Consider the following 27,625-nt stretch of genomic DNA (forward strand, 5'->3'; position numbering starts at 1 on the left):
TTCAGAAGACCATCTGCAGCTCATTTTGCTCTTTTTTCCTCTCTCTCTCTCTCTCTCTCTCTCTCTCTCTTTGAAAGAGGAAGTTTACAGAACATCAGTGCTATGGACTCTAAAAATGTTGGAATTGGCAAAATATAAGCAGTTTTTGGTAGAGGCCACATTAAAGTATTTTTTAATATGTTGTTTGTATAGCTTCATGGAAAATAGTCAGTTTTGTTTCTGACATCCCACTAAAGCCCAGCTAAATTTGCCTCCCGGAAAATAAGATTGAGTGCAATGCAGTCCAGGAGATGGTCAGCATTCATAGTTGAACCAAGTATGCCAAATAGTGCGCTCTTCTGACCGATAGATCCTTATATGAGCAAGATACTCTGCAAGACCGTCATGTCCAGTATGTGGTGTGAAAGTCACCATAGCTTCTTTCCTTGGTCTCTCTTCATTTCTTTTCCACATTTCTTTAATATTTGCCCATTTTTTATCTTTTACCTTTTCTGTTGCTTCTTTCTTGCAAAGCGAAGTAATCTCTGTACAGACCATGAAGAATCTTGGAGGGGTGGAAGGCAAAGGCCTCCACCATCCATAACCTCGGCAGTTGGTGGGGTAGAGTGGTTAGCACTAAGCCTGGCTTCTTTCTTGCATTTGAATTTGCTGAGATGTAAGGCTTTTTGCATAGTACACATCCAGTCGACTTGAACCTGTGGGGACTTCTGTGCCTTCCTTGGCTGGTGTATCTGCTGACTTTTGACTTCTATATGGGACCGATCCATTAGAGCATCATGGCATTTCTGAAGAGATTTCAGAAATTGTTTGGTACTCTAAAGTCGTAATTTATCTGTTGGAAGATACTGCCTGGATGGTTCCCTGAGAGCCTACGGGATTTACAGCCTTTTGGAAAAAATGGGGTTTGTGTATTAGCTATTGCAGAGCCAGGTGAATTGCTTGTATTCTTTTTGTCTGCCTAAGTGTGCATATTGGGAAAAGAGGTAGCAGTGACCTGCTCCTATTCCATTTTTTTTTAAATATTGAAAGTCAAAAAAGAAAAAAAAAAGGCATTGCCTTGAAAATCATGAAATTTCACTCTAGTCTCTCCTTAAGCAATAATTCACTCCCATGGTGTAGACAAGTTCACTTATCCTTTGTAGTGTAAACATGACAACAGTTATCTGTAAATACATCAGAGCAAGACATGCTGAGAATTAGATGAATGAGAAGAAAGTTGTAAAGTTTGAAATTCTGAATATCCGATCAGTAAGTTCCCATCATCAATAAGCTACTTTTGGACTCTTAATTCCAATGCTAGAAATTGCTTTCTGTGGTATGAAAATGAAGGAAATTTTCGGTAATTTTCAGTCAGTGGAATTTTATTATTCTTTCTTCTCAAAAATAAAACTGTAACAGTTGTAGGATTTTATTTTTAGCTTCCTTCTGCACGTGTGTAAATCTTGCTTGTGATAAAAACCTATGCTTTTATTTCAAGAAGAAGCAGCTGCAACTTCTGCAAATCGTGCATTTCAGTTCGCTCCTTTTGTATGCTACTCTATGGTGGAGTTATATTTAGCCTTAGCCCTAATGACCCCAACACAAACAAAAAAAATTATTTTGATATAATATTTATTTTGCTCACATTGCTTAATTTGATGTTAACCAAACTATCTCTTATACTGTAGTGGGCAACAAAAGGAAAACTATTTCCCTTGAAACAACGAGGTCACTGCCATTCACTTGCATTGAGGATCAAAGACACACCTGGTTTATGATAAATATCTTTAGACACCAAGCCTGTATAGTCACTTCCGCAGAGTATTTGATGAAAACTTTTTATTTTTATGTTTTTTATAATTCAATATGATGCATGTTTATTGATTGTACATCTTTTAAAAATGTTGTTCTGTTCACAATTAAAAATGACATGAAAAATAGTGTGACACGAGCTGAACTATTGAATTAACTATTCATTCTCCCTCTTCCTCTTCCTACCAAAAAGAGAAGCAGAGAGCACTTGAAAGTATTTTGGGAAGTATTTAGAGTCTTTAAAACTAAAATTAGGCTCCTTAAAACTAAAATGACTACTCAGAGAAGTAGTATGTTTTAATGTTGACTAAATTTAATAACACTTTTTGTATGCTGATGATCTTGGTGTTGGAGCGCAGTCCAAGTCATTTGAGGATGTAGAATCCAGGCTGCAGATTTGCCTTCGCGATCTGTTCAAGTACTAAAAGGACAATTTTCTAAAACCAGATCCTTGCATGGTTCCATTTTGACAGTTGTGCTGCAAACCATAAACTGAATATCTGTTGCAAAGGAAGATAACTTAAGTTCTTCTCAGCCGTCCAGTAACTTGGAGTTCAAATTGATTGTTCACTCACATTTAAAAGATGAAGATTAGAGCAAGGAACAGCTTACTTAGGATGTTAACATGGGTCTGCTTAGAGAGCACATCCAGCCACTGTGGAATATACAGCTTTGGCACTCTCTTTCTGTACAGATGAATATGCTTGTCCTGTATGGGTCCACTCTGTGAATGCCAAGAAAGTGGATAATGCCTTGAATGAAGCATGTTGTATCATCTCTGGATGCCTCAGACCAACTAATATAGAAAAGGTTGGTATAGGATCAGCCGCTCTTCGATGGCAAGTAGCTGCTGAAGCTGAGAAATTGAAACAGCAGGTGGACAGTCGTCATCCTCTCCATGGCCACCCAGCCGTAAAACGTCTTGAATCACGAAAAAGTTTCATGAACAGCATAAAACCTGCAACAGCTAAACCAAACACTTTTGGCCTTATAGTCTTGGCCAGTATTGAGAATGGTTAATAGGATAATAACTGGTATGGCAAGAACTGGGGCCACCCTAAAAAAAAAAATGGGGATATACACAAAATGGTACCTGTAACCCCCGGATTACACAGAATCAAAAATTAATAATAATAATAATAATAACAGAGGTGCCAACAATTACGGATTGTCAGTAATTATTACGGATTTCACCTCACGATTACGGTAAAGGCATAAGGATTACGGAAAAGCGTCATTATCTCGGAAAAATACATTTCTGCAAAAAGAAGGAAAAACATTCTATTCTTTCCAGCGTACTGTTCAACCCTCCTGTTATCGTCTGTTACTTTCACTATACATGAGCGTTGTGAAACTCATTGTGAATGAAGGAGCTCTTCTCCTTTATACTGTAGAACCTTAGGTAGTGATGTATTTGCAGTACTGTGTACCTCTCAGTAAATTTCTCACAGATGGAGTTTTCAGTGTTGGTAGGAAATATCACACAGAATTTGAGCTTAACATTAAGCACATCTACATTGGAATCGCTAATAGTCCAGAAGACGAAAACATCACAGTGGGGAAGGAAGCTGCAAGAAAACCTACGCTGAAGAGCAGCAGTTTTTTTTCTCCACAGTGCTAGCAGGTGATTTGCAAATTTTATTGTGTATTATTATATACTTTAGAACACACTGATGTCGAGAAGGGCAAAGGACGTGTCATTATTGAGAGAAGGATTTGAATCGAATTTTTTAGATTGAGGGGATTACTGATATCCCACTCCAAAGGTTGGCTCCTCTGTAATAACACTATTAAGGAAAATCATGACTTTAAGATTAGATCAAATAGAATCGAACCCTCAGACGATAAGTACTGGGAAACATCAGAATATAACTATCAGGTTAGCCAACATGACAACTAAAGTAACGGAGATGAGAAGCGGGCCGTGAGAAGTTATTGTGTTGCAGGGAAATCTAAATTAACAGTGGTTCTAAATAAGTACTACATTTACTGCAATGATAACAACAGGAAAAAAACATTACAGACATGACGCAAGTGAAGGTTAACACAGCAAATTTAGAAAAATGAGTAATACCAATAGTACAAGATTCACGGCGATAATTTTGAAATAATATACAGAAATTAAAATGAAATGGCGTATGGCTTGCCAGGAGTGTCCGAAGACAAGTTTGGCTCGCCAGATGCAGGTCTTTTGATTTGACTCCCGTAGGCGACCTGCATGTCGTAATGAGGATGAAATGATGTTAAAGACGACACATGCACCCAGCCCCCATGCCTGCAAAATTAACCAATTAAGGTTAAAATTCCCAACCCTGCCGGGAATCGAACCCAGGACCCCTGTGACCAATGGCCTGCACGCTAACCATTTAGCCATAGAGCCGGACATATACAGAAATAATTTAACCACATACGTTTAAAAAAAGGACACACAGTAACAAACTACACCTACATATTAAGGTATAAAGAAGGAACAGAAAGGGTGTTAATTATTAAAATCTTAACTCCAAGCCTGATCAGGTAGCTGCCTTTCCTAAAACTCTTCAGAATAAGGAGCTTATCCTGAACGGGAGTACGCTAAGATAAAACAGCGCTACTAGAGGCAAACCCAAGGGAAATTTAAAATTGACATATTTTACACAATTAAAACAAAAGAAAAAGGGAATGAAATTTTACATTATTATTACACAGTTTATAGAGCCAAAAGGAAAAGGGGAATGTCTCTAAAACAAAATGGGTATGACTAGCCGCAAAGACTAAGTCATTTGAAATTAAAATTGGCAAATGGAAGAAATCCCAGGCAAACTCCGGAAGGCCAAGAAAATCTAAGTAAAGAAACTACATTTGAAAATAAAAAATCAAAGTATGAACTAAATAGTGCTCACCTCAGAAGGCCGGGAGACCCATCAGATGGAGGAGATGACTTCTCCCTTCGCTGGTCCAACAACAAAGCCAGCAGCTGGAAATGGTGAAATAGTGAAATTACTAATTAGTGCACCTGCAGATTTTATATTCACCAATAGGAAGGGGTTTTATTTTGGCCAATGAGGGCCTGGAGAATTTGGTGAGAAAATACCTTACATAGCTTCCAGAAATTTCCTTTCTGATGCAACCGGAAACTACCAGAAGCATCTTAGCAAAACCGACACGTGCAACTACACCGTGCCCTGAAAGTTATAAAGAAAATACCTCTACAGAATAAATGATCTACACATAATGAAATTGCCGAAAACAACCCTAAATTCATTAACATAATACACATACAGAAAATAAACATTTTTCACTGAAAACACACATACAGAAAATAAACAAATTTTACAATGCAAAATAATCTTCAAAAGTTTGTAGTTTTCATTCATTCTTTTAAATATCACACACAGTCAATCTTAAGAGTAAAACCAATTTACACATTTTTACACCTTTTACATCCTCCCCTTCCACAAACTTGAGCATAGCACGAGACAAATAACTTTCTTCACCCAGTTCAACAGTCACTTTACTGGCCATCATTGCTGCCGTACATTATATATTAACATGTCACTACATTAAAGGTTCTTCATTAACTTGAAATATTCCTAGAATTACATATAAATACAACAAAATATATTTACAATCTTCAACTTTTATGTCCACTGAAAATTATTTATTATTCTTTGCTTCCACTATCAGTCAATAAAGTAGATCCCATTCACTTTCTGTAAGAAGGCAACCACTACCTCCTTCATGACAAAATTTGAAATGAGTAGGTCTTGCATTAGTTTTCACTCTAGTTACATGATTGAAGCCGCCTCACATGACCACTGGGTATCGCTGAATATGTAGCTGCCGACACGGCTGTTTGTCACCAGCCTCCATACAAGTTCAGTTCAATGTGGTCAACAGGCAAGTAGTAGCGCAGCCCATCCGTATCTTGAGTAAACGGGTATCAGACAGCGAAATGGGGCGAAGTCTAGCAAGACTGCCACCATCTGGACATCTGGCCGCTGGGTTGCAGTGACGGACGATAGTGCCCAAGACAAAGTGTGCCCTTCAACTAGGCAAGTCAGGGTACCGTCAGGTAGAAAGAGAGATTGCAGCCACTGCAACATAAATCCACACGCAGCAGACAGTGGAATATTAGAGCGAAAATCACCTCGGTGGATGAAGAGCTTCCGAGTCACCCAACTGGTGTCTCGACAACCTCCATAGGGAGATCCCCTCCCATAGACTTGGCGATACCCCAGGCCCCCTGGGGCAAGCACTATTAATAAATTTAAAAAAGAAAAATGGTGAAAGACTAAAAGAAAATCTGCCAGAGTTTACCCTTGTACCAGAAAATTTTACAGATAATCCCTAGTTATGAACATGAATGAAGATCTTAATCTTACCCAAAATACATTATACTAAAGTATAGCTAGCACGGTCACAAATGACCATTCTTATTACAACTAAAACAACTCCTAATTAAAATATAATTTCCTAAAGGGTCGCTGGCAAGATGTTCTAAATAAAATTTGCTTACAACTAAGATTCCTTATAACTACCCGGATACCTTATAACTGAAATTCTCTTATAATTAAAACATAAATGGTTTTAAAATATCATCACATAACTAAGGGACCTTGACTTGAGACAAGTGTACACGACTGATCGTCTTTCTCTCAGGATCATTGACTAATGACACAGGGATTAGGAATTTTGAAATTGTACAGGGACCTCGATATCTGGGGGCTAACTTACTAATGACATGGTCTGCAGCACTACTGACAGGATGCATCTTAATATAAACCTGGTCACCCACAGACAGATTGTGCGGTCTTCTCCCGTGATTGTAGTTACGTTGAGCTTAAGCATAATAAACTTTTGAATTTTTACGCACACGGTGCCAAGCAGCACGGATCGTTTCTGGATTTGCGGCATCAGGAACAAGATCGTTAATAGACTATAGATTAGAAAGTGGAGAATTGGGGGTGAATGCTAGTATTAATGAAACAGGAGTTTGCTTATGACTTTCATGAACGGTGGTATTCATTTATTTATATTGTGTCAGAAGCATACATAAGTTTTAAATTAAATATGAGGAAAAAAAAACAAAAAACAAAACAATATAAATTCTTCAGTGACGAAGAGCCACATTAAACTATGTGAGCCCAAACCCTTGCGACATCAAGTGCATTTGGCTTCACTTTAACCAGGTCTTCTGTTGTGCAATCGAATGGGCGTGAACTACATTGCAGCAAATGGGCTGTGGTCTGCTCTTCTCCACATACACATGACGTACTGTCCACTTCGAAACCCCATTTCTTCTGGTTGACCCTACACCGCGTAACACCAGAGCGCAGCCTATTCAGTGTTCTCCCTTTCACCCAGTCTGTAACATGGCCAGGAGGGAGTTCCTCTTTTGGGGTCATCCATTGATGAACAAACATTTTATTACATACTAGCCAATAGAGGACTAATTACAAGCTCACACTTTCTCTTCTACTCGCTATGCTTTAATTTTGCAACAATTTGTGTTGAAGTACCCATGGTAGTAATCGCGTTGTTAACCCTGGTAACCATGCAGCGTGCAGTTCGGTTGCACAAGAAAGTAATAAAAATCCACATTTCGAGCCCTTCAAGCAAGCAACTCACTGTTGAAAACATCTTAGGGATATGAGCAACAAATTTTTGGTAAAAAAAAATATAATAAAGTATGTAAATACATTCTTTATTTATTCCTAGAATTTACAATCCATTTTCTTAATCATCGTTATCCGGTTGATTGTATTAGCAGTTTGCCTTTTTCCACCACTACCGGGCGCTCATGGGAGTCGTTGCAGAGTTTCACTTAAGCCCTTATAATTACATTTGGTGTGGACATTTTTCAAAAAATCAAAAAACGCCTGAAGGTATTGAACCAAGGGACACATTACGGAAAGAATTATGTAAGTAAGTTAACCATACAACACACAGTGATTCGTATATGAGTCGTACGATGTTCCAGTTTGCTGCTTTAATCTGTTAATGTAATTTTATGGTACCCATGGTACAGCTTCAACTGTACAGCCAATCCAACACATATATTACCCTGCAAATAACAAAAGAACCTGCGCAAAGTTCACTTCCCCGCGCATTCTCTCCGAGTGGATGTCTGACATCATAGAGAGTAATGGAGGGGATCACATGCTGTCTGGCCACCGTACTGTGCACACTGTGAAGCGCGGTTACACAAGAGTTTCGCTGTCATTTCTGTATCCGTCTTAGCGCTCTTGTTGTTTTGTCAGTTTTATTCACATTTCTTTCTTTAGTTGTAATAATTGTAGTCCTATAATTCCTTCGCATGTAGCATGTACTGTATTGGTAAATGTTTTAATGTATATAGTGTTAAACAGTGCTACCTAGCGACCTTCAAGGGTCATTACTCATTACGGAGCACATTAACCAGGTGAATAAACTAAATTCTTGACTGTGTAAAAAACAGACTTAGAAGTATCAGCAGTTGTGCAACTGGTATGCCAACACACACATCTAAAGCCGCTCAGCAGCGAAATAATTGGCGGCAGCCCAGTCTTTCAGCTATATAGTGTTGTATACCATGTTATTCTAGTGAGAGTGTCATTTGAATGTACAGTAGTATGGCTGCTACTTTGAAGTCTGGTAGCAAATCTGGGCGGCCTGTAAGGGGACAAGCCAGAGAAATAGTATATAATGTAGCTGCTCACTTACGGGAACAGAAAACAGTTCATAAACTGAGTTACAATGTAGTGGCTTCAACAAGTGAAGCAACAGGGGTTTCAAAGTCACTGGTGAAACGTATTTTAGTGGAAGGGAAGACGTCTATGGCCAGGGTCGTTTGCATTTTTCTACACCTGATGGCAAGAAAACAGTCCACAAGAAAAGGATCGAAACAGATGACTTCAAAAAAGATGTGATACGTCGGAAAATAAGCAAATTTTACGTGATGAAAAAACTGTACCTACACTGGACAAATTGAAGTGTGTGTTAAAATCGGAAAAGATACATGACTGTAGCAGAGAGTATCTTCGACGGTTATTTTGTGTTGTTCATATTATGTCCTCTGTGTGTACGCTTATTGGAACAGTATATTTTTTTCAATTTTTTAAAATATGGTTTACAGCTTGGATTTTGTAAGTAGTTCCATTTAACTCGATGCTTAAGACTTTTGGCCACTTTACATTTACTTTTGTTTTTTTAATTGCATTGCGTTTCCGGCTTTAATTACAGAATAACCTCAATCGAAGAGCCTGACTGCAGCTACTTGCAGTGTGTGTTAACACCAGCTTGACAGCCGGCTACGCGTGTGCTTGTCCTTGATTCGTCGGGTAACATCGGGATGAACCGAAACAAGCTGCGCGAACCGAAGTAGCCGAGGGTTCTTTTGTTTGTTGTCGGTTAATACCAACGATGCTTTTTTTTTTATGTAACAGGACAAAACAGCCCTACAACCAAAGGTACTCATTAATTTGGCTAGGACTTGAATCAAAAAGAATAATGACTAAAAAACAACCAATTTTAGGCTGTTTTTCTGGAACTGCATTTAGGCCAGAAGTGATTTTCAAAATTTGTATTTTCAGTTTGATAGAGCTCTCCATGACTCACAATTTGAAATCTTACCAAGCCCTCTAGCCCTTCAACTTTTGGCACAATTGAGGAAATTGCTTAATTTTACGTTTGTCGAGGTATAGGAAACCCTACTTTGTCTGCTAAGAAATGTTTTCAACATTTAAAAAAAGATGACTGACTAGAGTGCAGTTACCATCGAGCAGAGATTAGTGACAGCAGTTCAGCTCGTAGCAGCGGCACAGTGACTACTGTGAAAATGATATTTGAAGATCAATTTGGTATGGAGCCGCCAAAGAAAGCAACAGTGTTGGGGTAGAAAAAAACGCATGTTCTTAACGGGAAGTGTGAAAGACCATACCCGAAGTGGCAGGCTAACAGTGAAAAGGGGGAGTGATGATTTTAAGAGGAAGTACAACTAGGCAATCATCCTCTGTATTTAACACTAATCAGGAAAAAGATATGGAAAGGATCGGCGAAAGAAAGACAAGGGCCACGAAGGGCATGAAAATTAAAGACTCCCTAGGCCTCCATACTTAAAACCACCGGGGTCAGAAAAGAACCAAGAGTTGACCAAGGGAGATTGGATAGGATAGAAGAAAGTGAGGAGCCTGATGCAAGTAAGTGGAAACAATGCTAGGGCTCGGCTAAGGGTCCCGTAGTTACCAACCCGCGCTCCCAAATTAAGAGCCCCTGAGGCCCCTTTTAGTCATCTCTTACAATAGGCAGGGGATACCATGGATGTTATTCTACCGCCCCCACCCACAGGGGGGCGAATATCCTACACTTCTAAGTAATCAGTGCAGACCTCTCCTTACTAATCCACTCAGAAAAGTTCTGCAGAGCTTGGTATTCCTTGTTCAACCCTGATGAAGCATGTGAAATATGTTACAAATCGTTACAAATTTCATTGTGATCCGTATTGACAGTTATCGTTTACAAAATAAAATGTTAATTAAGCTCAACCTAATCAGTACTAACTTATGGTGAGTTACAATCAGTCAGTACATGTTTCAGCTTGTTTCAAGCCGTCATCAGGTGACAAAGCATGGTAAAGAATAATCATTCTCTTATAGACTAAAAGACATACATATACATAAATATTTTATGAACCTTCATGACAATGACATAAAAATAGTAATGTTAAAATCAATGTACATAAAATAATTGTCCCTTCTTAGGAATTATTCAAATTTATGTCATGTTAAAACATTGCACCTGAATTTTGTGATGAGTGCATGAAATCTCTGTTGTATTATAAGCACTCGTTAGATTAATTAACATACAAGGAGATGTGCATTTTTTTGCAGTTTGAAGTTGAAGAATGTGTGTTATTCACGGAATGGGGCTAAAACATTTAGAAAAGACTTAAAAATGAGTGCTTCTTGAAGAAGAAAACGTCCTGTTTGAAACTTTTTTTATTGAATGTGAATGGCATATTAAATTTTGAAATAGTCAGTCTGCAGAGAAGTGGGCCATCTATGAACCAACCATCGGCTACTTCAAAGAATCATACATCATTTCCTGTATAAAGGTTGTAGGACTTTCCATCGGAGCAAGAGGAACCACATCATAGCTGAGTTTTTCAAAAGTGTGAGTATTCCCAAGAATGTATACTGTGATTTAGCCATCTTGGTCATTAAAGGCTCCGACCAAATTGTTAGAAATCACCTCCATAGTACTGCATACGAGAAGGATTAACTCCGGAAAACTCTTCATGTTTGAACATACATTCAGTATTTGTTATGATATAATTTGTCAGATTTAGGTAGCCTCTCATTGTAGAAAGTACAAATAAATAATTGGTTTGTTTGAGTCCTTGAATTGAGATGTTGAGAAATATAGTGAAAGAGCAACCATCCGGTTGTGCCTGCAATTGCCCATGATCAAACTGGAGACCTCACACCCTGTTTCATAAGTTTAAATCATGCACGTTGTAGTCTGTGATGCACACATGCTGCTAGCGAGCTCGGCTGCAGCTTGCTAAGGCACGACCGTGACGCCACGGAACATGTGGCCTGCACATCAGGAGGAATTCTAGAAGCTTTTTTTTTCTATCTCTGCTTCTTGATGAGATAACAGCAAATGGACAACGGGATCGTGTAGCTGGCAATAACAAATAGCTTGTACTCAAATTTCAAGTGAATAGCTACATTATTCGTGGAGATAGTAAGATATTGAAATATCGGGTGATATCCATGACATTCAAGCACAGGGTCAAGTTTTTGTATAAAAAGGGCGAGCCTGGAGACTCAACAACCAACAGCAGAGACTGGTGAAGGTCTGCTGCATGATGTAGTACCGGCGAGTGTGATTTAACTTAGTGCGTGGAGTGCCGAGTTCCAAACGTCCGCAACTTCAGACTCAGTATAAGTGAGGCACGGCCTAGGTGGGAACTTTGACTGTGTTAGCAGTATAAATTTATACTCTAAAATATTTTTGTCCACTTCTAAAGGAAACATTCACAGTTATATTTACGAAAACCAAAAATATTTATAGCTACGAAGAGCACAAACATCTATCCACATCGGCAGCAATCGTAACACTGCTGTAACCTGTAGGCTAACGGCGTGCCAAACTCTTACACTGTAGGGGGTATACACATTTCCATCAGAGACCACCACCATACAGAACTAGGATTTGTACAGCAACACTATTCGAATAACTCAAGAAGTTCCAAAAAAGTGCTGCCAGATGTCATATTACGTCAGGAAGCAATGAAGTTCTTAGTACTAGTCTAAAACGACAAATACCATGCGCACTCTATTGACTGTCCTTAGGTGCACTCGTCAGCAGGTAAAACGATCAGGTAAGAAATGTGTCCATATCAGTCATTCAACCTTAACCAGCGTAGTGTCAAAATTTTGGGAGTATGTCCACTTTGTAGCCAGTCTGTAATTCGCAGAACACATTTCTGTATGATTCCTACTTCTTGCAGGTCCCATTTCACCTTGATGAACTGGACTCCCTTGCTTTTGTTATGTAGAAAAACAAGTGAAGATCTGGTTGATCAGTCTCCCTCTGCACATTCAGGTCTGGTGACCCTAAAAGGCAATCCTCCTCCTTCAAATAACATCAGTGATCTTTTCCACATGCATGTATAAATTATGTCCTCTCTTCATTTTCATTGGCAGGACAAAGTTTTTTTCTCAACATCTTCCTTTCTTACCAAGTTTTTTTTTTTTTTTTTTTTGCTAGTGACTTAACGTCGCACCGACACAGACAGGTCATTTGGTGACAATGGGATAGGAAAGGGCTAGGAGTGGGAAGGAAGCAGCTGTGGCCTTAATTAAGGTACAGCCCCACCATTTACCTGGTGTGAAAATGGAAAACCATATTCAGGGTTGCCGACAGTGGGATTCGAACCCACTATCTCCCGGATGCAAGCTCGCTGCTGCACAGCCAACTCATCTGGCAAATCAAATTCTTGATGAATGAGTGTTATGATTGTTTCGAAGAGGTCTATATGTTGGTTGAACGTGGCTCCACTGGATTTCTTGATATTGTTGCTTTCAAGAAAGATTCTCGCATGGCATATATGCTTGATGCAACAATTGGTAATTGTTATGAAACAAGCGATACAAATCAGTCTGTGTAAGTCGATCAAGAGAAAAAGAACATTTATACAGGGTGCATTCCTTTCCTGAAAGAGAAATGTTGTGAACGCTACTGGAGCCATCAGTTTGTTATTCGTGGCCTTCTGTTCGGCATGAGAGGAACTAAGTATCAATTCATGTCCTAAGTTCTTGCAACATTGGGTATTTCACATCAAGATCTCAAGTTGATTATAGAGAGCATCATCGCCGACTCTGTGGCCATCATCCACCATCACATTTATGTGAAGAAATAAGTAGGGAAAATAACCTACCGTGTTTTGCCAAATGTAAATCAAAATGTGTTCATAACAGATTGTTAATGTTCATTGATTTTAGTATACCTGTCTTGTGGCAAACCAAACCCCATAGCACTACAGCCCTGGAAGGGCCTTGGACTACCAAGTGACCGCCGCTCAGCCCGAAGGCCTACAGATTACGAGGTGATGTGTGGTCAGCACAATGAATCCTCTTGACCGTTACTCTTGGCTTTCTAGACCAGGGCCGCTATCTCACTATCAGATAGCTCCTCAGTTCTAATCACGTAGGCTGAGTGGACCTCGAACCAGCCCTCAGGTCCAGGTAAAAATCCATGACCTGCCCGGGAATCGAACCCGGGGCCTCTGGGTAAAAGGCAGGCATGCTACCCCTACACCACGGGGCGGGCTGTCTTATGGCAACTGGATGAAAATCTAGTAGTACCCTCCCCCCCCCCCCCCCTCCTCTCTGTCTCTCACACATGCACACACACACACACACACACACACACACATTCTGCTAAGCTGTGTATCACCATTTTCCCCTCACATAAAAGATAAATAACAAACAAGGATAGAAAATATATAATTCAGGACACGAAATAGAAAGGAGGTTGGGGACATGCTGGTGTTGACAGTGGGAGCAACAGAAAAGGGACTAAAGGAGAAAATGACAAACACAAAAATCCAAAAGGGTAAAGCTGACCTAGAGGGGAAGTCGGTCATTGGTAATCTGTTCCCTACATAGTGGGTCTGAGCTTGGCCGAGGTTGCTGGTATCCCTCTTTGCTGCAGGGTCCCCTTCTTTCAGCTGATCAAGCCACCGCTTACGGGGCCGATGTCTGTCTGGGCTGAGGTGCAAGGCTGTCTTGGGGACTGATTGCTCATCACTATGCATGAGATAAACATACCAGCATAAACAAGCTTCCTGTATTTTCTCAGTTATGGGCACAACTCCCATCATCGCTCGGACATTACTGTTCTTGATACGCTCACATCATTTCAGACCGAGAACATAGCGAAGCATGCACATCTCCATGACGTACAGTGCTTGATCATGTTTAATGGATGTTAGCCAGCATTCAGAACCATAGAGGGTGACTGGACAGACGATCCTCCTTAAACCTTGGCCTTCAGCTGAATGGGCAACCCGAGATCAAAGAGGACTCCACCGACTTGCTTCCACTTCATCCAACTCCTGCCAGTACGAGCACAGGCATCCTGTAGCATGTCACCATCAGAATAGATCAGGAAGCCAAGGTACAGTATTTATACTGGGCAACTTCCTTGATATTCTGGTTACCCACATGGATGGTCCCAGGCGTCTGCGATCCACACTCCATGCATTCAGATTTCTTGGTTTTCAGCTGTAGTCCATTTTCTACCAATTTTTGTCCCATTTTGTTGTTCAAGAGTATGGCATGTTTCTTCTTTTTATTATTATTATTATTCTTTCCCTTGGTGCCATTAGGCATCGGGACATTTCAGCCCTTTATTAAAGTTTCTTCTGTCGTGTGCCATTCTCTGAACATCATCCAGGGTCTTCCCTCGTTTCCTGATCAGTCCCAAGATATACTCCTCCCATTCAATACGTGGTCTCCCTCATGTTCTTCTTCCTGTTGGTCTGGCTCACCACACCTGCTTCGCTTTCCTTTCATCTTCCATTCTTTCAAGATGACCAATCCAGCCCAGTCCTCTCCTCTCACTGACATCCATAATTGGCCCCTGCTGAAGCATATTTTACTGTGGTGTTTCTAATATGGTCTCTTCGAGTTTTCCCGGCAACTTTCAAACTTTCTCAGCGGTGACCAAATGACTCTCCAATTTTTTATGCACTGTCCAACTCTCTGCACCATACAGGAGGGTAGGCAGGTACACAGCATGATATACCTGCATTTTTGTATTTGGTAATTTCTTTCTTCCCTATGATAGTGTTGTTTTTACATAGTAAACTTGATTAGCTTTTTGAATTCTGTCGTTTATTTCTGCCTCTAATTTTCCATCCTCTCTGACGATGATGACCAGGTACTCAATTTGTTCTAATTGCTCAATATCCTCATTGTTCCATTTGATCTGAAGCTGTACTTTTTCTCCTTTGATGAGATGCACGACGTTGGTTTTGCTTGCATTCACTTCCATCCCACGGTCCTGGAAGGCATAAGCCCATTCAGTAAGAGCTTGTTGGAGATCCTCCTATTTTCCAGCCAAAATCAGAATGTCATCTGCATAGACCAAGTATTGGACATATATTGGTTTCATGTTCCAGTTGCCAACCTTAATTCTTTTAGTTCTTCTTTTATACTGCTTAATGACTTGGTTCATGAAGGTCACAAAGAGAAGGGGGCTCAAGCCGTCACCCTGCTTTACTCCCTTCACCATTTCAAATTGCCTAGAGCATTCACCAGCTATTCTCACCACTCCTTTGACTCTATGGTACATACTCTTAATGCAGCATAAGAGAGCCTTCGTTACCTTTTCCTCTTCAAGTGCTCCCCAAAGCTGTTCCCTGGGGACCGAGTCAAATGCGGCCTTTAGGTCGACAAATGCAGCAAGAACATCCTTCCCACAACTAAGTCGTTTATCTGTAACGGTTCTTAGTGTGTATATATGGTCGTGTGTTTGTCGAGATGGCCTAAAAGCCCACTGTTCTTCTTCCAATTCTTCCTCTAATTCTTGTCTCAGCCTCCTCTCCAGTATGCGTGTATGTATATTTCCGGCCACACTGGAAAGACAAATTGCTTGAAAGTTTGCACAGTCCAGAGTGCTGCCCTTCTTATAGATAGGAAAAATAATGTTCTTCTCCCAATCCTTTGGAATCTTCTGAATGCTCTATGCTTGTCATCCTTGTCATCCATTTCACCACAACCTCTCCTCCATACTTCATCATTTCCAGTGAAATTCCATCCCAACCAGCTGCCTTGCCCACCTTCATTTCAGTGATAGCCTCTCTTACTTCACTCTGCATAATTGTCTCCCCTTCTTCTAGTTCTTCTTCTGCCCCATTACCGGAATCTTCTTGTGTATTCTGGTCTGCACTGAACATGTCCTCATAATAAGTGCTCCACATATTAAGAATGTTCCGTGGCCTCGTTTCGATCTTCTGGTTCCTGTCTTTAATGTTTCTGATTCTCTTTCCAGTTTTGCCTTGGAGGGATCTTAGTATCTTTATAAACTACAGCCCCAATGTACTCTTGTGAAATATGGCTCCATGCTGTACTGGATTTTCAATAATAATAGTATCTATCAAAACTTCCTTCTTGTTATTTCTGTATTCTGATTCCATTTCCTCACCAAATTCCTGCCAGTTTCTTTCATTTGCCTCTTGTACTTGTCACTTAGCTTCATTACATGCTTCAACATAATTCCTCCAATTCTCTACCCTTCTTGTTCTTGTGTACTCCTTCCATGCTGCCTTTTCCCTCCTTACACCTCCCTTGACTTCCTCAGTCCACCACTTTGTTCGTTTCCTTCGTGTGTTTACTGTAGTTTGGGCCAAAGACCTTTTCTGCTACTTTGATACACTGAAGAAAATGGAAATTGCAACACCCAGAAGGAGTGGTGCTACATTGCTGCAATTGAACATGCAGGACGAGTGTTCGGTTGTGATTCGATGATTACACTTTCAGGTCCCTCTGACCGCAAGTTTGAACAACAATCAATACAGGATGTGCCCACCACGAGCTGCAATACATTGATGAATTCGTTGAGGCATGGAGTCAATAAGGCCCTGGATCACTTCCTGAGGAATTGTGGCCCATGCTTGCTGCACTGCACGGGTCAGTTGTTCCAGAGTTGTGGCTGGCTGAGGACGGTTGGCCAGTTGTTGACCCATCATATCCCACACGTGCTCAATAGGACTGAGGTCCGGGGATCTGGCGGGCCATTCTAAGATTGTGATGTTGTGGAGAGCTTCTCTGGAGATGCGTGCAGTGTGAACCCAGGCATTGTCCTGCTGAAACATCCCATTAGCAATGTGCGCCATCATAGGGACAACCACTGGATTGAGTACCCTATCAACGTACTGTCGAGCAGTCATCGTGCCCTCAACAAGCACTAATTGTGATTTCACATTAAAGCCAATAGCTCCCCAGGCCCTGTGTGCCTCTCGACAATAAGATCTGGGCGGCCCCCCTCCCCGGTTCGTCGACGCACACGATTCCGGCGATCACTGCGGGCAAGACAGAAGCGCGATTCGTCGATCCACGTCGATGTTTCTCGACACCAGGCCAGCCTTACACGTCGCTGTTGTGGGGTCAATGGAACACCTTCTGCAGGGACACGGGCTCGTAAGCCAGCTGCACTCAGGCGATTACCAACTGTTTGTTGTGTAACGTGGGGTGCCACAGCTGCTCGAATTTGCGCTGTTGTTGCATGGGGTTCCATCCGGGCGGCGATCCTCTCTCACAGTTGTCTGTCGCGCTGGGCCTGTGCCAGGTCTACGAGTGTGGGTACCTTCATTTGACCACTGCTGCCATACACGTTGTCCCGTAGATGCCTGTCGGCCAACACGTGCAACGACAGTCCTTAGCGATAATCCAGCCTCACACAGCCCAGTTATCCGAGCCCTCTCAAACGGCGACAGTTGTTGATAGCGTGCTCTTCTCTGTCATCGAGGCATGTTTGACGGGGAACACTTCACGGCACAGACTGCAAGTCAACTACGCTACACCAGAGTCCGTATACTGGAGTTGACTCCTCCGCGACCAATTACGTGGGGAGACCTGTAGCGACAATCCGATGGGTCTGAAACTTTGATCGTTTACATACCTACATGGCATCGTTCCATATCTTGAAAATCAATACAAACGACCAATGTCTTCATGGTGTTGCAATTCCCGTTTTCTTAAGTGTAATATTCATCTTAAATTCCCTCCATCTCTCTTCTAAGTTCCAGCCTCTCTCGAGTTCTTCTCTTTCTGTTTGCTGAAGTTTTTCCTCCACATTCTGAACATAGTTCTGCCTTAACTCTTCCTCTCTGAATGCAGAAATTCTTATTTTCTCGATTCGAAGAGGAAAGGGTGTGGGTGTAGTCTTAAACCTTGTTTTCATAACCAGAAGCCGATGTTCTGCACTCATTTCTGCACTGCGGAAGACCCTTACATCTAGTGCTGCGTAAGTCATGTTCTTGGCGTAACAAAAATAATCAATGCAACTCTTTGCTCCTCGGCCTACTGCCTCAAAAGTTATTTTATGAATACTTTTATGCGGGATAAAGGTGTTGCCAATCCTTAACTCGTTATCAATACAGAATTTCAACATTCTTTCACCATTGTTATTAATGGTACTTCTGCTCCATGTTGGCCCATACATCCATATTCTCGACGTGACCTATTTCCAATCCTAACATTCCAGTCCCCCATCACAATAACATGTCTACTTTTTTCCCTGGCTTTGTCTATAGCGTTTTGCATTTGAACATAGAATTGCTCCTTATCTATTTCTTGCGTATCTTCTGTGGGGGCATTGACCTGCATTAACGTAATACTTTCTTCCAGTTCCACATCCACTGTAATAAGCCCGGAGTTAATAGGTTCCCTTCCTGTCACTTTGTTTTCCACTGCTTCTGATATAATGATGGCCACTCCTTCTTTTGTCTGTTCATTCCTGCTGACTCCTGAGTATCTCATTACATGTCCTTTATCCAAATTTATTTGGCCGCTACCCTTTCTCTTGGTTTTACTGACTCCAAGTATGGCAAGCTTGTACTTCTCAATTTCTTCAACTATTTCTACATCCTTCCCTGACAGCGAGGTCACATTCCAAGTGCCAATTCTGATATCCTTGTATCCTTGATATCCGTCCAGCTACTCTCATGTTTCCCTGAATAGTTGCTCCACGTGGGTTATTAGCCCTCAGAAGCTAGCATGATGATGGGGCTGCCCTCTTAGCTGTCATGCCAGCCCGTTTTCTGTCAGGGTAGCTTCCCTTAGCCTTTGGGGTCCTCTCCCTGTCTGCAAGGCAGCAGTTTGTGGTTCGCAGTTCCTCTGCCTACTCCGCCGTTGAGGTGTTTACAAGGTTCCTTCTTCCACCTTCGTAGCCACTGACTGCCAACTTCTAATGAATTTATGTGCTATTTCCTGCACACAGGCTTCATCTGGCCTCCAAAAGGGGAACTCCTCCGCCCGTAGCCGTTGGTCCCTGCTCTGGTTGTCAGGTTTGGTAATGGCCGCCTGACCCTCGGTCAGACAGTCGCATATAAATTATAAACAGGAGAGTTTTCCACCGATTCAATACTTAGTTGTATTTACAATGTTATTTACATTACATGGGACTAGTTTCAACCCTAGGGTAGGGATAGAACTGCATCAAAGTCTATGGACTGATGACTCTAACAACAACACATTACAGTCGAACCTCTCTTCTGTAGACACCGTCGGTTCCGTGGAAAAATGTCCGTTACGAGAGATGTCCACTAAAACAAGGTTGTAAAAAGTAAGCGAAAATTTTAACAGAAAATAAGATCCTCGTTAAATAGGCCTACGTCTTTATTTTGATTATTCTAAATAATTTCTAACTAAATATTTGCCTGTGTTTTATTTATTTACAAGTGATTTTAAAGGCTGTACATTCATGACAGCTTCGGGAAGTAATCAATCAGCTGGGTGTACGCCTCTGTATATTTAAAAAAATATGAAAACTAAAGTCAGTCGGGCCATTATATCCGATCGATTTCCTTCATTTATTTTAAATGAAAGGTATTCATGCACAGCTTCCGCCTTTCTCAAATTATTTGATTTTCAATTTTTTGTCTCTTTGAAGCAATCATATCTTCGGTTTTAATTGAGTTACGGAGTTCGTTTTGGCCTAAGAACACTCAGTGGATCAAGCTCTTTCATTTCAGCTCTTAATTATTCAAATTGGTTGATTCTGAGGGAAGTTATGAGTGCACATACAATTTGACGTCTCATTTCTTCATTTTTTCTCATTGAATCTATCATATCTTTCGTTATAATTGAGGTACGCAGTTCGTTTTGCTCTAAAATCAGTCAGTGGATAAAGCGCTTTCTTTTGAGGTAATAGCTATTTAAATTGGTAGATTCTGAGAAAAGTTATGAGTAGCCTACATTTGTCTCCATGACGAAGATATTTGAAGGACTTTTTAACAGTTCGGCGTGTAATGTTGTTCCAACGAACGTTTAATTCAATTTCTTTGTGTGATGTATTTTCAAGTGTTTTGTTGACATAATATTACATTCTATTACCACAGCAGATCAGGTGCTTTATTTCATTAACTCGAAACTTTGCAAATACATCCGTAAGGATAGTAACGAACACCACCATACTTTGTACATTGAGGGCGGAGCCAGCGCGAAACTGCTAGTTTAGTACATTTTTCTTTACTGCAATATTCTCGAAAAGGAAATAACGCCCCAGTGTGACAAACACATTCTTTGTTCAGTTAACCTCAACTTTCAGGTGAAAATAATTTCTTTTGGCTATTTCTAGCCAGGTGCAGCCCTTTTACGGCAGACCCTCCGATAAGGGTGGGTGGCATATACCCTGGGTAGGTAACTGCATGATTTTGTGGTGGAAGATAGTGTTATATGTGGTGTGTGAGTTGCAGGGATTTTGGGGACATCACAAACACCCAGTTTCCGAGCCAATGGAATTAACCATTTAAGGTTAAAATCACCGGCACGGCCGGGAATCGAATCTGGGGCCCTCTACACCGAAAAACACTGCGCTGAACATTCACCCAAGGAGCCGGACAAACTTTCAGGTTATTTGCGATTTGTCGCGTTTTTCTTCTGACACTGGCCCACTCACTCACAGTTTCTTTTCTCGAACACATTCGAATCACCCTTATATGCAATGTTCATTTCTGCGAAAACAGACTCCCACTTTCTCTTCATTCCTTGATTCCTATGTTACTCCCTCTCGCTTAACATGTCATTTTTATTCTTCACAGTCATATTTTCGCTCAGTTAAATTTTCAGCGAGCTTTTCTTACTGAAAGTCCTTTCGCAGTACATACGGTACTGTATTTCTTGTCTGGAGATCTAAACACGCTCGTTCCTCCTACTCATGTTTACTGGGCGATTGAAATTTTACATATTTCTACCTCAATAATCAGCACGGTCGGTAGATGCTGAGTGGGTCTCGGTCCATAAGGTGGCCACGGCTGGTCCGTCGTCCAACAGCTCTGCACCGTACCCGGCCAACCGAGCAGAGGAGGGGTGGCGACGGCTCTACCGTGGGTCTACGCGCCTCTTCATTCGGGAGACGGGACAGGGCTGGACCTCACGACTGGCCCCAACCCATTCTCTTTGCCCCAACTGTCGGCTGTCCTGAGAATGGTTTTCCGTGGTTTTCCATTCTCCTGCACTAAAGCCGAATGCCGGGACAGATCCTAGTATAGGCCATGGCCGCCAACCCCCTCAACTTCTCCGTGCATCTCTTTCACCGTAACAGATCTCCCGGCCTGACAGACGGCGTCACCGTCTAAGAAGCCTGCTTCCTCCTTCAGGGGAGGAATGAAAACATTTTAGTAGTACCGTAGTATTAATCGTAATCAGCACATGAGCACCTCTTACTTATCAAGTTTAGCTGAACTACCTGACCTCGCCCTTATCAGCGACAATCTGAGTTATGAATAGAATGATGCAAGATATGCTGGAAAATCCCTTGGTAACATGTGAGTCAGCGATCACTGGTAGCATTCCCGGGCAACTAAAATTCTCAGAATGAACACTATTTATAACACAAGACGACCGTAACGAAAGATTTTGAAAAAATGAAATGAAATGGCGTATGGATTTTAGTGCCGGGAGTGTCCGAGGACAAGTTTGGCTCGCCAGATGCTGGTCTTTTGATTTGTCACCCGTAGGCGACCTGCTTGTCGTTTTGAGGATGAAATGATGATTAAGACGACACATACACCCAACCCCGGTGTCAGCGGAATTAACCAATCATGGTTAAATTTCCCGACTCCGCCGGGAATCGAACCCGGGACCCCTCTGACCAAAGGCTAGCACGCTAACCGTTTAGCCATGGAGCCGGAAGAAATATTTGGAAAGAGCCCTGTACAGAATAATTCACGGTTATTTCAGCATTCCTATGTACGTTTCATCTCTCTTTTCCTTGGACGCGAAATACACAGTTAAAAAAGAATAGGGGAACATGTTTTTGAACGTATGCCATGCTCCACCAAACAATACCTCACACCCAGGTATATTACCAACTAAACCTTTATTCTTTACCATTGAAGTATACAAAATAACATCGATCGATTCGCGTTCATTTTCAGAACACAAACAGAAATGTCCAAATAGGGGTGAAAACAAAGTGATAACAGTCCTCCAGGGTGGATTTTTATCACAGTAGGAGAGCTTCAGTATGGTATATGTCCTCCACGATCATTTATCACAGCTTGGCACCTACGTGGCATGCTCCTTATAAGTCGACGGAGGTCACGTTGCGGTATCAGGTCCCATTCTTCAATGAGAGCCTGTTCGAGGTCTTGGAGAGTCTGTGGTGGACCAGGACGCCCACGAATATTTCTGTCAAGCATATCCCACACAGGCTTGATGGGATTAAGTTCGGAACTCACAGGTGACCATTCCATCTCTTGAATGCCCAGTTCTCGCAAGGCAGCTCTGGTGATGCGCGCTTCATGAGTCCTGGCATTCTCGTGCATGAGTACGAATTCAGGGCCAATACCGTATGCAGCAACTAACACTTGCTGTAGCAGTATCTGCTCGATGTACCTCACATCGGTAAGATTACCACGGACGACGACAAGACCCGTACGGCCATCAACACTGATGCCACCCCACACCATCGCAGAACTTTGTCCGAATCGGTCGCCTTCCTGGACATTTGGCGTCTCCATACCGTACACAATGACGTCCAACACGCTGTGTCAGGGGAAATCTGGACACGTTTGTGAACAACACAGGTCTCCATTGGCGAAGTTGCCAGTTGACGTGGGTACGGGCAAACAGAAGGCGAACTGCGCGATGTTTCTGCGTTAAACGGGGCATTCGAACAGGACGTCTGGGTCGTGAGGACACTTCTCTTAACCTGTTCCTTACTGTCTGGTGAGACACCGTTACTACAGTGACGCTCCTGAGGTCTTGTTGCAGTTCTATGGCAGTTGCTGAACGACGCCGCAACGCACAGATGTTCAGATATCCGTCATCCTGTGGGATTGTAATGCGTCCACGATCTTGTCTAACCCTCCTTGTGAAATATTCTGTCTCATCGTAGCGATTCCACAAGCGTTGAATAACTGACGGAGTATATGAAGATATGGTTGTAAGATATGGACATCTGAAATTAAGATCTCCGCCCAGTCAGACTGCAAAGGAATTCATCAATAGGAACTTTAATGGTTCTGATGAATGGCAATTGGAGTGGACCAACACAGCACCAGGTGAATGGCAGACACTCTTTAGTCTTCAACATCCACCACCTGGTTTTAATCTCCCCAGAAGAACTTGGGTTCTTGTCAAAATGAGTCCATACCAATCATGGTCGATGTGGTTCATTGCTGCATAAGTGGGGTATGCGCTCCTCCCCTGAGTGCGACTGTGGTGAGAAGAAACAGACCATCCGTCATATTGCCATTGAATGTCCAAGGAGGTCATATTCCGGTCAGCTGAAGGAGTTTGTGTGTGCTTCTGACCGGGTTGTACAATGGTTGGACAGTTTAGATTTAAGTTTGTGATCTGATGTAGAGATTGGTTGATTGTTTGAAGTGTTATATTGTTTGTTATATTTTTTAATGTTTGTATATAGAGTTATGTACTAGCATAAACTAAATAAATAAATAAATAACAAGTTAGTACGGGATCAAACAACCATATCAACCTATTATGGTTAAGTTTATCAACATCTGACGGAAAGACAATGAGATCCACAGCAACACGACGAAAAGTCCATCCTTCCTGGATCAAAGTGACGGCCCTTCGACTTGAACCTCGATAAGATGTCTCATAGGATGTGCTGGTTTACGTATGTGCTCAAATGACCGCAGTAGTCTCTGTACCTTACAACGACACACAGGCGCACCGCTATTCACTTTGTTTTGAGGAGTCACCTGACAATTTAATGCATGGCTACGCTTACAGTTGGAGTATAACTTCGATTCGACATACCTTGAGTAGCGAAGGTCTCAAGATATGCTGTACGACCATTGGAACCCCATCTACCAAATTAACGTCACATACTAGACGTTACAAAACATGTTCCCCTAATTTTTTTAACTCTGTAATTGTTGTTGTTGTTGTTAGTCGTTTAGTCGCTTTCGACTCTCCGTGACCCCATAGACCAAAGTGCGCCATTTCTTCCTGTCGTATACAATTTTCCGAAGTCTTTCTAAATTGAGAGCCGTGGCTTCCTTGATGTCATCAATCCACCTCATCCGTTGTCGCCCTCTTCTCCTGTTACCATCAGTCTTCCCCAGCATTAAGGTCTTTTCCAGTGAATCATGTTTTCTCATGATATGACCGAAGTACTTTAGTTTTTGCCTGAGTATTTGACCTTCCAGTGAACAGCCTGGGTTGATTTCCTGTAATATGGACTTATTAGATCTCTTCGCAGTCCACGGAACTCTAAGGAGTTTTCTCCAACACCATAGTTCAAATGCATCTATTCTTCGGCGCTCAGCCTTTCTTACTGTCCAGGTTTCGCTTCCGTACATTGCTACTGGGAAGACCATAGCCTTCACTATACGAATCTTCGTTCTTAAAGTTACGTCTCTACTCTTGAAAACGTTATCAAGGTTGGCCATTGCCTTCCTCCCAAGGAGCAAGCGTCTCTTAATTTCATGGCTGCAATCGCCATCAGCAGTTATTTTGGAGCCCAAGTAGATGAAACTAGGAACAACCTCCATTGTTTCACCATTTATATGCCAGGAGGTGATAGGTTTAGTTGCCATGATCTTTGTTTTCTTGACATTCAACCTTAGTCCAGCTTTTGCACTTTCTTCTTTCACCTTCATTAGTAGATACTTAAGTTGTTCTTCACTTTCTGCCAACAGGGTGGTGTCATCAGCATATCTAAGGTTATTTATATGTATCCCACCAATTTTAGCTCCAGTTTCTGTTTCATCTAATTTGGCATTCCTCATCACATACTCTGCATATAAGTTGAATAAGTAAGGTGACAATATGCAGCCTTGACGTACACCTTTCTCAATCTTGACCCATTCAGTTGTTCCATATAGGGTTCTCACCGTAGCTTCCTGATCAGAGTAGAGATTTCTCATAAGGCAAATAAGATGATCTGGTACTCCCATAGTCTTGAGTACTTGCCACAATTTATTGTGGTCGACACAGTCAAAGGCTTGAGCATAGTCAATAAAGCATAAGTATAGGTCTTTCTGAAATTCTCTTGCTTTCTCCATAATCCAGCGAATATTAGCAATTTGATCTCTGGTTCCTCTGCCTTTGCGGAAACCGGCTTGTTCTTCAGGTAGTTCTCGATCTACATACTGCCGAAGCCTATTTTGCAGGATCTTGAGCATAACCTTACTAGCATGCGATATAAGTGCGATTGTTCGGTAGTTTGAACATTCTTTAGCGCTGCCCTTCTTTGGAATTGGGATGAACACTGAGTTTTTCCAATCTTTTGGCCACTGCTGGGTTTTCCATATTTGCTGACATATTGAATGTAGCACTTTCACAGCATCCTCTCCTAGGATTTTGAACAGTTCTGCAGGGATTCCATCATAACCACTTGCCTTATTGTTTGCAATACTCTCTAGGGCCCACTTGACCTCACTTTCTAAGATATCTGGTTCTGGCTCTGACAACAGAGTAACTTCATCATCAGGAGTATTCCCATCTTTCCTATACAAATTGCCTACATATTCCCTCCACCTTTCTTTAATCTCCTCTGCTTCAGTAAGATCTTTTCCATTTTTATCTTTTATCATTCCAATCTTAGCCTGGAATTTCCCTCTGATGTCTCCAATTCTTATGTAAAGATCTCTTGTCTTACCCAGTCTGTTATTTTCCTCAACTTCCTTGCACTGTTCATTCAAAAAGGCATTCTTATCTCTTCTAGCTAGTTTCTGAAACTCTGCATTTAATTTAGACATTTTCGATCTTTCCCCTTTGATTTTTGCATTCCTTCTTTCTTCTGCTATTTGTAGTGCTTCACCCGATAACCATGTGGCCTTCTTCTTGTTCTTTTTCTTGGGAATATGCTTTTCCGCTGTCTCCTTAACAACACAACGTACTTCTGACCATAGCTCTTCTGGGACTCTATCTCTTAAATCTAATCCATTAAATCTGTTTCTAACCTCTACTGTATATTCAAGAGGTATGCTATTTAGGTCATATCTGCTTGATGGTTTAGCTCTGTCAATCCTCTTTAATTTGAGCCGGAATTTGGAAATTAAGAGCTCGTGATCTGATCCACAATCAGCCCCAGGCCTTGTTTTGGATGACTGCACAGCACTCCTCCACCTTTGACTACAGATTATGTAGTCGATCTGATTCCGACATTTACCATCTGGTGAGGTCCAGGTGTATAGGCGTCGTTTGGGCAATTGAAACAGTGTGTTGGTAATGACCAGTGAGTTGTCTTGACAGAATTCTAGGAGTCTCTGTCCAGCTTCATTTGTTGTGCCAAGGCCAAATTTTCCCGTTACTCCATCTACAGTTTGATTTCCTACTTTGGCATTCCAGTCGCCAATAATGAAGACGACATCCTTCTTTGGTGTTAACTGTAGCAATTCTCGTAAGTCTTCATAAAACTGGTCAATATCTTCCGCTTCAGTGGTTGGTGCGTAAATTTGTATGACTGTGATGTTAAAAGGTTGGCCTTGAAAACATACAGACATCATTCTATCAGTTTTAAAATTGCACCCCATTATAGTTTTACGCACCCTGTTGCTAACTATGAGGGCAACTCCATTTTTCTTTTGGTTTTCATGTCCAGAATAGTATACCATGTACTCATCTGTAGCAAATTCACCAATACCAATCCATCTCACTTCGCTTATTCCCAGTATATCGATGCCCAGTCTCTTCATTTCTCGTTTGACTATATCCAGCTTTCCTTGATACATGGATCTTACATTCCAAGTTCCTAAACAGTACTGTTCCTTGCAGCATCGCACATTTCTTGAGGCTTCTCTCAACGTAGTTCCCCCCGGAGATCCGACTGGGGAACTTGAAACTCCGGAATATTTTGAATTGAGCAAAGCCATGTTATTAAGAGAAAGAATGACATAGTCTTGCATAACGAAAGTGTCCGCTTAAGACAAGTGGACGAGACTAATGGCGATGTCCACTGTCCGGAATTCGAGGTGTCCACTTAAATGAGGCTTATTTTACACGTGTCTTATGTGCAATAAAATCGGCTCCGTGGAAAAATGTCCATATAGCGGGGTGTTCGCTGAATAAACATGTCCGTTAGGGCAGGTTCGACCTGTATTATTATTATTATTATTATTATTATTATTATTATTATTATTATTATTATTATTATTATT

General features: G+C 41.5%; 1 long non-coding RNA gene across 2 annotated transcripts in view; it reads right to left on the reverse strand.

The window, feature by feature from the left end:
- Positions 1 to 451: 451 nt before the first annotated feature.
- LOC136884430 (uncharacterized) overlaps positions 452 to 27,625 on the reverse strand; it is a 64,125-nt gene continuing 36,951 nt past the window's right edge. Inside the window, exons 2-4 of one of the 2 annotated variants that reach the window (XR_011018873.1) lie at positions 4,865 to 4,955; positions 4,674 to 4,747; positions 452 to 2,758 (exon numbers count right to left, since the gene is read on the reverse strand). This is a non-coding gene — a long non-coding RNA (uncharacterized lncRNA). The remainder of the gene's footprint in view (positions 2,759 to 4,673; positions 4,748 to 4,864; positions 4,956 to 27,625) is intronic. The other variant, XR_011018874.1, reaches the window with a different exon arrangement.

Source organism: Anabrus simplex, chromosome 12 (assembly GCF_040414725.1).
Source record: "Anabrus simplex isolate iqAnaSimp1 chromosome 12, ASM4041472v1, whole genome shotgun sequence".
Classification (NCBI taxonomy): Eukaryota; Metazoa; Arthropoda; class Insecta; order Orthoptera; family Tettigoniidae; genus Anabrus; species Anabrus simplex.